This window comes from Pinus tabuliformis, chromosome 2_2 (genome assembly GCF_031772625.1).
Source record: "Pinus tabuliformis cultivar Carrire ecotype Pingquan chromosome 2_2, CPIR1, whole genome shotgun sequence".
NCBI lineage: Eukaryota > Viridiplantae > Streptophyta > Pinopsida > Pinales > Pinaceae > Pinus > Pinus tabuliformis.
The window spans coordinates 1,290,577,442-1,290,593,375 of NC_142300.1; the positions used below are offsets into that span (position 1 = coordinate 1,290,577,442).

General features: G+C 40.1%; 1 pseudogene; it reads right to left on the reverse strand.

Annotated features, from left to right (window-relative positions):
* Positions 1-705: 705 nt before the first annotated feature.
* Positions 706-15,423, reverse strand: LOC149198206 (calcium-dependent protein kinase 1-like; annotated as a pseudogene).
* Between the last annotated feature and the right edge of the window lie 511 nt (positions 15,424-15,934).

A 15,934-nucleotide genomic window follows, 5' to 3' on the forward strand; every position in this document is an offset into this window, starting at 1 on the left:
GTTTATAACATGCTAGGGAGTCTATTCCACAAACCACACTAATTCAAACAAACATCTACTTTGTTGTCCACCATAAACGTTGTCGCTGCTCCTTTACCTCATTTGTGAGGGGTCCACTGATAAAGAAACCAGAACATAGGCACTCACAGCCACACGAAGAGAACACAATTTTCCCTTCAAGAATAGTAATCCAGGACTCCATGGTCCAATCCTCCATCGCATTTCAGTATCCAATTCTCCTGGCATCGCAACATAATGCCACTTCCCTTACTCACAGTATCAAGGCTAGTCACTGTTTTCAAGCATACTGCCTCATGCTCGCTAACAATTTGCAACACGATCTCGATCATCCTCCAATCTCTGATGTAGCTCCAATTGATGTCGTTTTTACTGTCATGTGTTCATCATTCCCTGCAAATTTTCTTAGTGTTGGAATGACTAGTTCCAACACACACTCAGAATTGTGACAATAGTTGGTCATACTAATGTCACTTAAATTACAACTAGTTTCATTGTCATGACAGTGAATCAATATATTGCAACATCATCAGAGAATTAAAAGAAAAAAAAAATACATTTTGACAATAGCAAATATGTTCCTCAAAAAACAAAATGCACGGAGTTCCATAACACAACTCAACAATGTGTAGATTGTTCTTTTCCTAGATGCTGAGATCCACCATTGCGGCCAACCATTAGAATTGATTACCAAACCCCGTTGCCTGGCAAAACCTCCCGGTCAAGCTTAGAAAATCCTTGCTTCTTAGGATTTCTAACAAGCATCTTTCTAATTAAGTCCTTGGCACTTTCTGAAATCGCAGGCCATAGTTCTAATGAGAAATCAATTTAACCCTCGAGGACCTTCTCAAAGATCCCTTGTTCGGTTTTTAGCCAAAATGGAGGAACTCGACTCAATAGAATGTAGAGAATGACTCCAGCACTCCACACATCAGCTTCAGGACCATACTGTTTGCGTAGAACCTCAAGAGCTACATAATAAGGCTACCAACTACATCACTAAATGTCTCTCCTGGTTTGAGGAAGATGAACAACCTAAAATCTATGCTCTTGAGGGGGAATCCTCGCTTTTGTTGGAGAACAAGAAATTCTCAGCTTCAAGTCCCGGTGCATGACTCCTAGTGAGTGACAGGCCTCGAAGACGCCGACGATCATCCTGGTCAAATCGGTGGCCTTGCGCTCGCTGAAGTGGCCCCACTTGACAATCCAGTCAAAGAGCTCGCCACTGGCGTAGAGCTCCACGACGAGATGCACAGAGGTTATGTCCTCGTAGGCCCCTTGATGGTCACCACGTTGGATGCCTGGCCAGGTGGTGCATTATCTGAATCTCCCATCGGGCCTCTTCCACGTCTTGATCCTCAGCTGTCAGCTTCCACTTGGCAAGCGATTTGCAAGCGTACTCTTTTCTCGTGGATTTCTCGATGAACAGGTATGTTGTCCTGAACTGGCCCTGACCCAGCCTCCGACCTACCGAGTACAAATTCTTCAGGATCTTCTTTTTTGCAGATCTACTACTACACCATGGCAGCCACGCTTCACGTCGGGTTGAAATACCGACCTGCGAAACTGCGAAGGAGGATCTCCTCTGGCAGCAGTAACAGTGGCTGGCCACGCTCACAACAGTTCCATCTCACCCATCTTATGCATACGAACTCTATTCAAAACTTCCAATGTGGCAGTCAAGAGCCAACCTTGGACCAGATAGATCGTTTCAATAGTGCTCTTCTTTGCAGTATCCAATACCGCAACACATCCTCTCTTCTCGCAGTCTTCTCCACATAGCAGATCCCTCGTTTGCCAGCAACATTCACTTCGCACAACCCGTCGTTTCAACTGACCGACACAACGTTTCTCAGCACTCTATCACCGCTGCTACAATGCAATTTCAGACTCAGATCCGGCTCCCAGGCAAATCCGACACCTTCATGCGAACATCTTCATGCGAACAGTAACACACACCATCCGATCTCCACCTCCAGGCTCCACGCAGCCACGCAGATTCATGTGCAGTTTGGCAACCATTATCCACCAGAGAACACGCAAACTCTGTTGCACCACGGTTCTCCTTGTGCCACCACTTGGCTCGTAGCTTGCCCGTCTGCTCGGCCTCCCAAACTCTGCCACCGAAAGGCTTCACAAATGCAGAAATCAGAGATCCGCCCTAATCCAAATCTAGAGTCTCTTGATGATGGACAAACTAAACACTAAAAACAAATACTCTTTTATTTCCTCAGCCCAGGATGGGCCAAGCCCAGGGTGGGCCAAGCCCTCACGGGCTCTGATACCAAGATAAAATTACAGACACTCAATAATATATTCTATTAATTTGAATGAGGAAATTACACACATATTTATACAATCAATAGTCTCAAGATAGGAATGCTATCTTAGACGTACAGTAGTGTGGTTGAGAGATTCTCTCAACCACACACTAAACTAGGAGAAACTAAATTCCTATTATGTAGGAACAAACTCCTCAAATGGAGAATTACAACCATAGACAAGTAGGAATTAATTATTTCTAACTATCTACAATAGCTTTACAAAAACGTTAATGCGATTGAAGTGGGTATCTAATTAGGGCAACTTTTACTAAACTGGTGGTAAACCTCCACATACGAAGTTGAACTCTGCGATCTCTTTAATAACTGAATTCTAAAAATCTGAAGGCACTTCCAAGCTCTGCTCTCTCAACTTGATGGTGTAAAACTGAAGGGGATTGAGATACAAGCTTGGGGACCAAACAGAAATATATATGGCCAAGCTTCCATCAAGCTTCTATTGGCTATGTGTCAGGTGTTCCACAGATCATGGTAGAGAATTCCAGGTGGTGTAATGGACCACTTTAGAAGCTCCCAACAAGAAATTAATTAACTGCAGTTGATTTTCGTAATTTAAGGAAATTATTGCAGTTGGTTTCAGAAATTAAGGAAATGACTACAGTTCACTTCCATAATTGTAGGTAGTAGTTGGGAAAACTTAAAGGAGCTTAACATTCTCCCACTTGGTCCATACTTCCAATCTTAATGTCTCATTTTAAAACCCATTGATAATCTGTATTAAGTAATAGATACATGAATCATGGCGATAAGTCCTCTAATGACGAGTATTATCTTCCATGTATTACTATGTATTTATTCTTATTATAATTTATGTGGCAACAATTTTTTAATGAATAAACCTTATGTTTATTCCTGGTCCTACACAGAGGAATTTTCTCAAATCAAATTAAGGTGCACATAAATATGAGAAAAACATCACAATAATTAAGAATTTCATTAAAATAACATTGTCCATACAATGAAAAACTACATAATGGAACCAAGTCCCCTATTCATTACATGATCCTTGAATTTAAACGGTGGCATGCCCTTAGTCAAAGGATCAACGATCATCAACTCAGTGCTAACATCCTCAATGACCACTTTTTTTTCTTTAACACATTCCCTTATAGCTAAATACTTAATGTCAATGTGTTTATTTCGACTCCCACTTTTGTTGTTTTTAGCCATAAAAACAACAACTCAATTGTCGCAATATATTCTCAATGGCCTAGAGATAGAATCCATAATTCTAAGCCCAAAAATGAAACTCTTAAGCCATACACCATGTAAAGTAGCCTCAAAACAAGAGATGAACTCGGCTTCCATAGTGGAAGTGGCAATCAAGGTCTGCTTGGCACTCCTCCATGATACAGCTCCACCGGCCATCATAAAAATGTATCCTGATGTTGATTTGCATGAGTCAACACATCCAACAAAGTCAGAATCTCAGTAGCCAATTACTTCCAAGTTTTCCGTCCGTCTATACATAAGCATGTAGTCTTTGGTTCCTTGAAGGTACCTCATTACTTTCTTTGTAGCTCTCCAGTGGTCTAAACCTAGATCACTTTGATATCGTCCCAACATTCCCACAACAAATGAAATGTCAGGTCTTGTGCAGACCTGAGCATACATTAGGCTTCCGACAACAGAAGCATATGGAATGTTATTCATTTGTTCCCTTTCAAAGTCGTTCTTCGGGCATTGGTTCAAATTGAACCTATCACCCTTCATAGTAGAAGCTACATTTGGTGAACAATCCTTCATCCGAAATCTCTCTAAAATTTTATTAATATAGGTTTCCTGTGACAGACCCAAGATGCCTTGAAATCTGTCTCTATGGATCTTAATGCCAATGACATAAGATGCCTCACCCATATCCTTCATATCAAAATTTTTAGAGAAGAATTGTTTCACCTCATGTAGCAAACCCTTATCATTGGTGTAGGAATTTACAGGGTAAGTTCCACAGAAGAATACCAAAAGGACACCGCTCACAACCAGATCTCAAATCAATACACCAGTATTTTTGACGTGGTTAAAACCCTCAGAGTGCAAGGAGGGAAACAGTCCACGGCCTGTCCCAACGTGGGTACAGACAATTTATTAATCAAAGAATGAAAATTTACATAAGCTTCTCTCATGCACGGATTACCCGAACAATGACCCTCCATGCGCTTTAAATAGAACTCATGGACCAATCGGGTGTCAAGCCACGGATCAAGTGTCGGTAATACCGAGGTGAGAGTGAACCGTCGGATCACTACATATCGTGACCGTCGGATTGTAAGTTACAAAATGTACAACGGTAAAGAAACACACTTTACCTAACTCTAACCTAACTCTATACTAGACCAAGTTGAACTTAACTATATCCTATGTGTCGGAATATCCTAACATCCCCCCTTAAGAACAACTTGGGATAGGATTGAAGGATTTACAAATATGACACAATAGGAGAAGGAAGGAGGCACTAGAGCCTATCCCCCCTTAGTGACAACTTCCTGAACTCCAAGCATATATCGAAGTTTAGTGAACTTCGCCTCTGTGAGAGCCTTTGTGAAGATGTCTGCAACCTGATCATCTGTTGGACAATATTGCACTTCAAGAACATGGTCATGAATGAGCTTTCTGATGAAGTGCATGTGTAGTTCAATGTGTTTGCTGCGCTGATGCTGGACTGGATCTTTGCATAGCTGAATGGCACTTTGATTATCACACCAAAGTGTGGTTGGATGCTGCTGCTCAAAGCCAAACTCTGATAGGATCTGACGAAGCCACAAGGCTTCCTTACTAGCTTCCACGGCACCACGATACTCTGCTTCTGCTGATGAAAGAGAAATGGCAGCCTGTTTCTTACAAGCCCATGTAATAGGTCCTGAACCAAGAGTGAAGACATAACCGGCAGTAGACTTCCGATCATCAAGGTCACCAGCCCAATCAGAATCAGTGAAACCAACTAACAGAGGAGCTGCTTTGGCACTGTAATGAATCCCAAACTGTACTGTACCTCGAACATAACGAAGTATTCTTTTAGCTGCTTTCCAATGACTTTCACGGGGGTTTTGCATAAAACGAGCAACAAGGCCAACAGCAAAGGAAAGATCAGGACGAGTATGGGTTAAATACAAGAGTTTTCCGACAAGTTGACGGTATAAGGTAGCATCAACTTCAGGAGAAGTACAAGAGACTGAAAGTTTGACTCCAGACTGAAAGGGAGAAGTGGCTGGCTTACAGTCTTCCATGTGAAAATGACGAAGAATATCACAAGCATACTTGGACTGGGAAAGGAAAATACCCTCTTGGGATTGCAAGACTTGAAGACCGAGAAAATAGTGTAAGTGTCCTAAGTCTGTCATTTCAAATTTCTTTTTAAGGCTGGACTTCACATGGTTTATAAGGTTGGGATCACTACCAGTAAGAATAAGATCATCAACATAAAGAACAAGGATGATGAGAGAGTTGCCCACTTTCTTGGTGTAGACAGTATTGTCAGAATGACACCTAGAAAAGCCAGATTCTAAAAGAAAGCTATCCATTTTGGCATACCAAGCTCGAGGAGCTTGCTTGAGGCCATAAAGGGATTTCTTAAGGCGACAAACGAGGCTGGAGTCTGTTTGTATGAAGCCAATGGGTTGTTCCATATAGATTTCTTCCTGCAAGTCCCCATGCAAGAAGGCAGATTTAACATCCATTTGATGTACTTCCCATTTTAAAGAGGCAGCAAGGGAAAGAACAAGGCGGATAGAGTTCATTTTGGCAACTGGAGAGAAGGTTTCAGTGTAGTCAATGCCTTCAACCTGTGAAAAGCCCTTAGCAACTAGACGAGCTTTATGTTTGTTAACTTTCCCATCTGGTCCATACTTGGTTCTGTAAACCCATTTGCATCTAACAAGTTTGCGTCCCTTTGGTAGAGGAACAAGATCCCATGTATCATTTGTCATCAATGAATGATATTCTTCATTCATAGCTGTTTCCCAATGTGGATGGCCTGAAGCTTCTGCAAAAGTGTCAGGATCATGATTCACTGGAGCTTGAGCCAGTAAAGAAGAGGCTCTTTCAAACTGAGAACGTGTACGTCGCTGATCTGTAGGATCACCGGCAAGATCACCTGCTGCATCCCGAGTAGCACGGACCCATCTTGGAAGTTGAGGATCCTGAGAAGGTGGGGAAGGATTATCATCCTCGCTTTCATCATCAGAAGAAGAAATGTTCTCAAAGATAGAAGAGATGGGAAGAGGTGGCACATCCGCCGGACTAGGCTCGCAGGCCGATTTATTTTCATCAAATTTTACATCTCTTCTAATGATAACATTTTTGGACTTAAATGGAATAAGTCTATAGCCTTTTACATCTTCAGAATATCCAACAAAAGTACATTTCTCACTCTTAGGTTCTAAGGCTTTATGCTTTTCATCTGGAATATGGGCCCATGCTTCACTTCCAAACACACGAAAGTGACTTACATCTGGTTTAATGGAACTCCAAGCTTCTTCTGGAGTGATATTCTCTAGAACCTTAGTAGGAGTGCGATTGATTATATAATTTGCACAATTAATTGCTTCGGCCCAAAAACTAAGACTGAGTCCTTTAGATTGCAGCATACAATTAGCCATTTCCTTTAAAGTGCGATTTTTCCTTTCAGCTACACCATTTTGTTGTGGAGTGTATGGAACAGTATGTTGCATTTGAATGCCATTTTCGGTGCAAAAGGTGATGAATGCATTTTTAACATATTCTCCACCATTATCAGTTCTTAGCTTAAGAATTTGATGTCCAGATTGTTTTTCAACGAATGCTTTGAAGGCCAAAAAGGTGGTAAATACTTCGCTCTTGAGTTTTAAGAAGTATACCCAAGTGCGTCTAGAGAAATCATCAATGAAAGTTAAGAAGTACTTGCAGCCAGAGAATGAAGCAACAGGAAGAGGACCACATAAATCACTGTGCACAAGCTGTAAAGGGGCTGAGGCGTGCCAAGAGGCACGTTTGTCAAAACTGTCCCGATGATGTTTTCCGAGTACACATCCGGAACAAACACCATCTTTGCAAGATACCATAGGAAGACCTGTCACCATGTTTTCTTTACAGAGATGCTGAAGGGAGCGATAGTTTAAGTGACCATACCGCTCATGCCAAAGTTTGCTCACTTCATCATTATGAGCAACAAATACTGAGGGAAGATGGGATGACCCAAAGTTGTGAAACTTATACAACCTTTTGGAATCATCAGCAAGACCAGTAGCTAGAATCTGTTTAGGATCTTTTAGATCCTTGATTACAACATCATGAGGTGAAAATTCAACGATTTTACCTTCACCTGAATGAGTTATCTGATAGACAGATAGAAGGTTGCAGGATAAGTTTGGAACACATAATACATCATTGAACTGACCATTGTCTAGATGAACAGTTCCAGTCCCTACAACATTAAGAGATCTATCATCACCAACATATATATTTTTGGTGTTACAATCATTTAAAGAAGAAAACATGGCTTGGTTTTTGGCCATGTGACAAGAGGCTCCAGAATCAATGAGCCACTCATGAGAATGAGAAGAAGAAGAAGATACATTTAATGCATAACTAGACTGAGATGATTGACGATGACATGCAGAAAATGCCGTTCCGGAAGTTGAAGTTGAAGTAGGCTCCAGATGGATGTTATGTTTCTTCATTGCGGCTTCCAAGGCTTCCATCTTCTTAAAGCATTTAGATTCTAAGTGGCCATCTCGATTACAAAAGTTACAATGTCTTTCAGTCTTCTTCCATTTGTTTTTATTGGGCTTATCATATTGCTGAAATGATCTTTCATCTTGAGGCTGAGTTGGTTTAGGACCATTCCTTTGAGGATAAGACTTCTTAGGATTCTTTGAATTTGGATACTGCTGGGCGGCTAACGCTTTTGTGGAAGAGTTTCCAATATTAAGAAGACCAAGGTGTAAGAGTTTTTCTTGTTCTCTTATTAAGGAATCACAAAAGGAGTCAAAGGAAGGGGGCTTGTAGTCTTTGCCTTGACAAATGAAAGCTTCCCTGGTAGAATGGAAAGTGGAAACAAATACAGAGTAGGCTGGCCCTAACTTAGTGAGGATGGAATAAATAAGGTTACCATCATCTTTCTTAACTTTAACACCTTCCAAGAGATATCTAAGGTTCTTGAATTTTGACAAGAAATCTTCAATGCAAGAAAAATTATTAGGATCCAAAGTAAGCAGCTCATTTTCAAGTTGATGGGATCTAATTTCATTTTTAATCCCAAAAACTTTAGCAAGTTTTTCTAATGCTTCATGAGGAGTTTCAATTTCTGCAATGTGGAATCTAAGATCAGGAGAAACAGACATTCCGATCAAGCCACGTGCTTGATCTTGTCGATTTTCCCATTTTTCGGCCTTGTCTTCATCTTTGGGTTTCTTCTCTTGGTCTGTGGCTATTCTGAAGAGACCTTTACTTCTAAGTAAATCTCCCATGTAGGCGACCCATTGGAAGTAGTTAGTGCTGTCAAGAATGACTTGGCATGGACTTTCCATTTTTGAAAAACAACTGAAGCTGAAGATGCTGAAAGTGAGTGGTCCAATGGATAGATCTCGAAAAAATAGGCGGTTTTAAAAAAAACGGCTCTGAAAAAGGCTTCCGGATGAAGAAGTTATGGCTTTTTGAAAAAAATTGTTGACGTTGCCGGCAAAGTGCGCGAATGTGCGGGAATGAAAAAATCCGCCCCCACAAAATGGAGACTTGAACCCAAGACCTCTACTCTCTTAAAAGGTCTTTGAACCAATTGATCTATACAAAAGATTTGAGAGAGAGAGAGAGAGAGAGAGAGAGAGAGAGAGAGAGAGAGGGGGGGGGGGGGGGGGGGCCTCGATTTGCGTGCTTGCCTTGGGAAGACTCTTTTCCCCTACAAAACACAAAACACAAAAACCAACACGAATATCCAAAGAAAAACGAACCTTACGGCTCGAAGTTAGCTTTAGCCAAAAAACTAGAAATTTTAAAAAAAATCTCAAAGTTAGCTTTTAGCCGAAAAACTAAATATTTTCCTCAATGTTTCTGATTTTCCGAGATCACACTAAGGTGCAGGGAAAAGAGCATACGCATGAGAAAAATCCTTTCTTTCTGTTTCTGATTTGCCCAGATCGCACAGAGTCGCAGGGCAAAGAGCATACGCAGAAATGAAAGGTATAGATCCGGGAAAAAAAAAGGCTAAATAAACCGAAACCGAAATAAGCAGAGAGAAAATGACAGTAAACTGCAAAAAAAAACACTTTATACCTCCCGATCTGAAAAATGACGCAGCTAGGGCTACCGGAAACCTTTTCGCGTGAAACGAAAGGGGTTCCTCACTGAAACAGATGCTCCGAATGCAACAGAGCAGTCCTCTCGACCCGAAAGCAGTCAGAAACAGCAGATCTAGGAAACGACAGCCGCATGCAGTTCTACCGGCTTCAGATTTGGATCACCAACGGACGCGGCCCTCAAATAGCTCTGATACCATGTAGGAATTTACAGGGTAAGTTCCACAGAAGAATACCAAAAGGACACCGCTCACAACCAGATCTCAAATCAATACACCAGTATTTTTGACGTGGTTAAAACCCTCAGAGTGCAAGGAGGGAAACAGTCCACGGCCTGTCCCAACGTGGGTACAGACAATTTATTAATCAAAGAATGAAAATTTACATAAGCTTCTCTCATGCACGGATTACCCGAACAATGACCCTCCATGCGCTTTAAATAGAACTCATGGACCAATCGGGTGTCAAGCCACGGATCAAGTGTCGGTAATACCGAGGTGAGAGTGAACCGTCGGATCACTACATATCGTGACCGTCGGATTGTAAGTTACAAAATGTACAACGGTAAAGAAACACACTTTACCTAACTCTAACCTAACTCTATACTAGACCAAGTTGAACTTAACTATATCCTATGTGTCGGAATATCCTAACAATTGGTTGCTAGCAAAATGTCATCCACATATAAAACAAGAAAACAAATTTTACTCCCACTAACTTTTAGGTATATACATTGATCCATAATGTTTTCTACAAAACCGAAAGAAGGAATTACATTATGGAATTTCAAATACCATTGGCGGGATGCTTGTTTTAAACCGTATAATGACTTCTTAAGCTTGCAATCCAATTGCTCACCATCACTAGAGGGGAATCCTTCAGGTTGTTTCATGTAAATCTCATCCTCTGGATCTCCATTGAGAAAAGTCGTTTTCACATCCATTTGTTGCAACTCCAAGTCGAAATGGGCTACTAATGCCATAATAACGTGCAAGGAATCTTTCTTAGATATAGGAGAAAAAGTCTTCGTGTAGTCGGTTCCTTCTTTCTGAGTGAATCCCTTAGCAACAAGTCTTGCCTTGTATCTCTCAATGTTGCCCACTGAGTCTTTCTTTGTCTTAAAGACCCATTTATATCCAATGGCTTTTGCACCATTAGGAAACTCAACAAGATCCCAGACTTCGTTACTCTTTATGGAATTCATCTCTTCCCTCATGGCATTGTACCATAATTCTGATTCTTTGCAACTCATAGCTTGTGAAAAGGACTCAAGATTATTTTCAACTCCAATGTTGTAGTCAGATTCTTGCAGATACACAACATAATCATCAGGAATTGCTGATCTCTTTGGTCTAGTAGATCTTCTTAATGTTGTACCATCATCTTCGTGAGAAGTATGTGGTTCAATTTGTTGTTCAAAAGTTCTTGGCAACTCTTGAACTACCTGATCTACTGGAATGTCGTCAGCAGCTTGTGGAACTTCAAAAATTGGTTGTTCAACACCAGTTTGTACTTGAGGGGTGCTATGAACAATAACCAATCTATCACTTGAGGTGGAAGGTTGAGATTCAGAATGATCCTTCTCAGAAACTATGTTTCTGGTTTGATTGCTCCCACTGATCAAGTCATTTTCAAGAAACTTTGCATTTCTTGATTCCACAATCCTAGTGCTGTGAGATGGACAATAAAATCTGTAACCTTTAGACCTTTCAGCATAACCAATGAAATACCCACTAATGGTCCTTAGGTCCAGCTTCTTCTCTTGTGGATTATAAATTCTCACTTCAGACGGGCATCCCCAAACGTGCATATGTCGCAAACTCGATTTCCAACCTTTCCATAATTCAAATGGCGTTTTAGGAACAACCTTGGTTGGAACTCGGTTTAATATATACACTGCCATCTTAAGTGCTTTAGTCCACAAGGATTTAGGAATATTGGAGCTACTAAGCATACTCCACACCATGTCCAATAATGTTCGATTTCTTCTTTCTGCTACACCATTCTGGTCAGGTGAACCAGGCATGGTGTATTGGGCAACAATCCCATGCTCTTGAAGAAATTTAGCGAATGGCCCAGGTGCTTGTCCATCTTCTGTGTATCTACCATAATATTCTCCACCTCTATCTGATCTCACAATCTTAATTGTTTGCCGCATTGTTTCTCTAATTCAGCCTTGAAGATCTTAAAGGCATCTAATGCTTCACTCTTTTTATGAAGTATGTAGAGATAGATATATCGTGAGTAATCATCTATAAAGGAGATGAAGTATCTCTGACCATGTGATTCCATGTCTAGACTACATATATCAGTATGTATGATCTATAATATGTCCGAACTCCTATTGGCACCTTTCTTTGACTTGTTGGTTTGCTTTCCCTTTATGCAGTTCACACAAGTCTCAAAATCAGTAAAATCCAGAGTATTAAGTACCCCTTCATTTACCAATCTTTTAATTCTTTCTATGGAGATATGACCTAGTCTCCGGTGCCATAATTTAGAGGAATCTTCATTAATAACGCATCTTTTAGTGCCAGTGTGAACATGCATTGAATCATAAGTGACATTGTTTTGTAAATTAATGCAGTAAAGACCATTAGACAAAATACCATTCCCAACATAATCAGATTTATAAAATAGACTAAAGGATTTTTCTGAAAATTTAAAGGAATATCCAAAAGGTACAAGCCTTGAGACTGAAATCAAGTTTCTAGAAAAACTTGGAACATAAAAGGTCTTTTCTAATTCTAAAAAAAAACCACTACTTAAAGTTAAATAATATGTTCCTATAGCTTCCACATGCGAGTCTATCTTGTTTCCTGATAAGATGCTTTGCTCACTTCCCACTGGCTTCCTTAGGTTTTGAAAACCCTGCAAGGAATTCAAAATGTGAATTTTTGATCCAAAATCAATCCACCATGTGTTAATATTAACATTAACCATATTAGATTCATAACAAACAAACGAGATTGCATTACCTTTGTTCGCAAGCCATTTCTGAAATTTGGCGCATTCTTTCTTCATGTGTCCCTTCTTTTTACAGAAGAAACACTTGGAATCCTTCTTGATATCGGCTTGGGGAGGTACTTTACCTTTCCCTTTCCGATTGGCTTGAGATTTTCCCTTTCCACAAGTTGCCAGCGTTGCACTTTCTCCTAGTTCCATCACCAGTGTCTCTTCCTCTTGAACACACATGGTCATGAGTTCATTAATTGACCATTTATCCTTATGTGTGTTGTATGAGATTTTGAAAAGTCTGTATTGGTGCGGAAGGGTTTTCAGGATGTAGTGCACCAGGAAGGACTCCGATATTTCAACCTCAAGTCTCTTCAATTGAGCCACAGTTTCCCTCATCTGCATGATGTGCTCGTGCACACCTTTCACACTGGTGAGCCTTAGGGATGAGAACTTCATGAATAGGGTGCTTGCTAGTGCCTTTTCTGAAGTGACGAATTGATCATCAATGGCCTTTATCAAGTCTCAGACATTTTCATGCCGATCAACGGAACCATGAATACCAGCTGAAATTTTAGTCTTAATGAACATCATGCTTAGGCGATTAGATCTCTCCCATCGCTCATAAAGCGTGATGTCCACTGCAGTGCTGGTATTAGTGAGTGCCGATGGTTCATCTTTCCTAATAGCATAGTCTATGTCCATCCACCCCAAATGAAGGAGAATCCTTTCCTTCGAGACCTTATAGTTATCTCCCTTAAGTTCAGGGATATCACAATGAATTTCAGAGAAATTTGCAGGTTGTACAACTGCATAAAATTAAAGATCACATGCTTAAGTTAAAAATTGAGGCCTAAATAAAATTTCATGTTTTACCAATGTAAATCATGCTTAAAATTGAATCTAATGACATAAAAATTGCCTGTGGGCTAAATTTCCAATTCAATCAGATTCAATTATTCTTTATGATATAATCTATCAAAATATTCACTTAATTCATAATTTTAAGAGTATATTATGATTATAATTTGATATAAATTCTATCTTAGTTTTGAACTTTATGATAAAACTATTGATTCATAATTCCTGTGGGTAAGTTATGAATATTTTATCCTAATTAATTACATAAATATAATAAAAATTCCTATGGGATAAAATTTATTATATTTAGTATAATTAATTACAATTTAATGTCTAAATAATCTTTATGTGATCCTAACCAATCATAATATATAATTTTATTTAATTAGAGATGTTGTGGCTATTCTCTAATTAATTAAAATTATATGGATCACTAAACATTATTTCTTACATAAATTGCATAAACAAAACTATACATAGTGCTTCACATTTCATGCTACGTGAAATGGCGTATACACAGTTTAATATGAAGCAATTAAAAAATATGGAAAACAGAAACACTCACATGAAGCACTTAAAATTCACTTATAAGATTATAAACAAATCTTAACCAGAGTAAAAATAATGTTTCGTGAAAGGAATAAGTCAAAATGACATTTTAAATAAACTCCATATAACTGTTTCTTGTAAAAACTGCCATAAATGTCAGCATTACTGTAAACGACAGTAATAATTCCTCACAAGATAAATAAAATTAAAATTAAAACACTGCTTTACACAAATTAAATATGAGCACAGTTACAAATTTACACACACCAAGGCAGAGATAAAACTGGGCTCTGATACCAAATGTTAGCAAATAACGATTCTTTATGCGGAATAATTACTTATCGTAAAGAATTGTAACAATGTTAAATCTAAACTTTAATGCGGAATAAATTTTTATGCCCAAGAAAAATACCTCCAACCATTGATGTTAAACACACTCTGATGCCTTAAGCGTAGCAGTCCCTTCCCTTCTTATTTTCTTATGTGTTGGCTTGATCAAAACCGGTAGTAGCTTTGCTTTCAAATTGTTTTGAAATCTGGTTAAACTACTGACAAGAAGAGAGCCCAAGCCATCAGTTTCCTCTCAGCCTCAAACGATAGAAAAATATCTTGACTGAAATGTGACCAATTCCTGTATGCGTCGGCACTTTCTCAGAAGCGTCGTTGTTCTCTTATCTTGAAATACCCTCTCTCGAAAACAGAGATTAATGAATTTACTAATAAGAAGCCCGATCTGGAATAGCTTTACAAAAACGTTAATGCGATTGAAGTGGGTATCTAATTAGGGAAACTTTTACTAAATTGGCGGTAAACCTCCACATACGAAGCTAAACCCTGCGATCTCTTTAATAACTGAATTCTAAAAATCTGAAGGCACTTCCAAGCTCTGATCTCTCAACTTGATGGTGTAAAACTGAAGGGGATTGAGATACAAGATTGGGGACCAAACAGAAATATATATAGCCAAGCTTCCATCAAGCTTCTGTTGGCTATGTGTCAGTTGTTCCACAGATCATGGTAGAGAACTCCAGATGGTGTAATGGACCACTTCAGAAGCTCCCAACAAGAAATTAATTAACTGCAGTTCACTTCCGTAATTGTAGGCAGCAGTTTCCCAGATGCATGTGTGTAGTACTAAGCTCTGTATGAGGGCGGCTTGGTGGGTTGGCCCGTGGCTTATCACCACTGCCATTTGGCCTCACGTGTTTCTAGCCTTTATGTTCTCTGCAAACACCTTCAATGTTGTGTTAATGCAACTCGTCCTTCCATACCAGCCTCCTTGTTCTTCTGTCATGGCACCCCTCCAATTCCATAATGCTCCTCCCCTGTGAGTGTATTGCTCCCTCGTTGTCGCAGAGCCTTGCTCTCGGCCCAGACCAGGGAATCGTTGTGTTCAGGAATGTGGGGTTGATTCGTTGCCTGGATTTCATGTTTTACGTAGTCCTTCCTGCAATTTCAAGTGTCGCACGTCCTTTGTCATTCTCAGTGCTCCTTTGCGTGCTGAAGCCAGGCTCCTTTCAATCTCCCCCCGCCTTCATAGTTTTGCTGCCTGTTCAACTCCTCCTACTCTTTTCAACATGCCTAAATTGCGCCAAAGAATGGGCAGCAAGAAGGGAAGCTCCTGTGGGCGAGTTATCCGCCAGCCCTCCTCCTTTACCTCGGACTCCTCGTCTTACTCCTCGGGCTTCTACTCTGATTGCTATCCAGTTACCAGGAGCAGTCGTGGACGAGGTCAAGGGCAGCATATCTCAATGACGAGCTCTCACAATTATCACTCGCACACTGCTCGTTTTCAATTCCCCTGTACTCTCAGTAATCACTCCTTCACAGCTTCAGTCACCATTGAGCTTCGCGAGGGTACTGCTGGTCTGGTGGCCGCAACTCCAGAAGTGACTATGGAGATGAGGGCGGAAGATTTGCCTGGCACTTCTCAGTTTTACA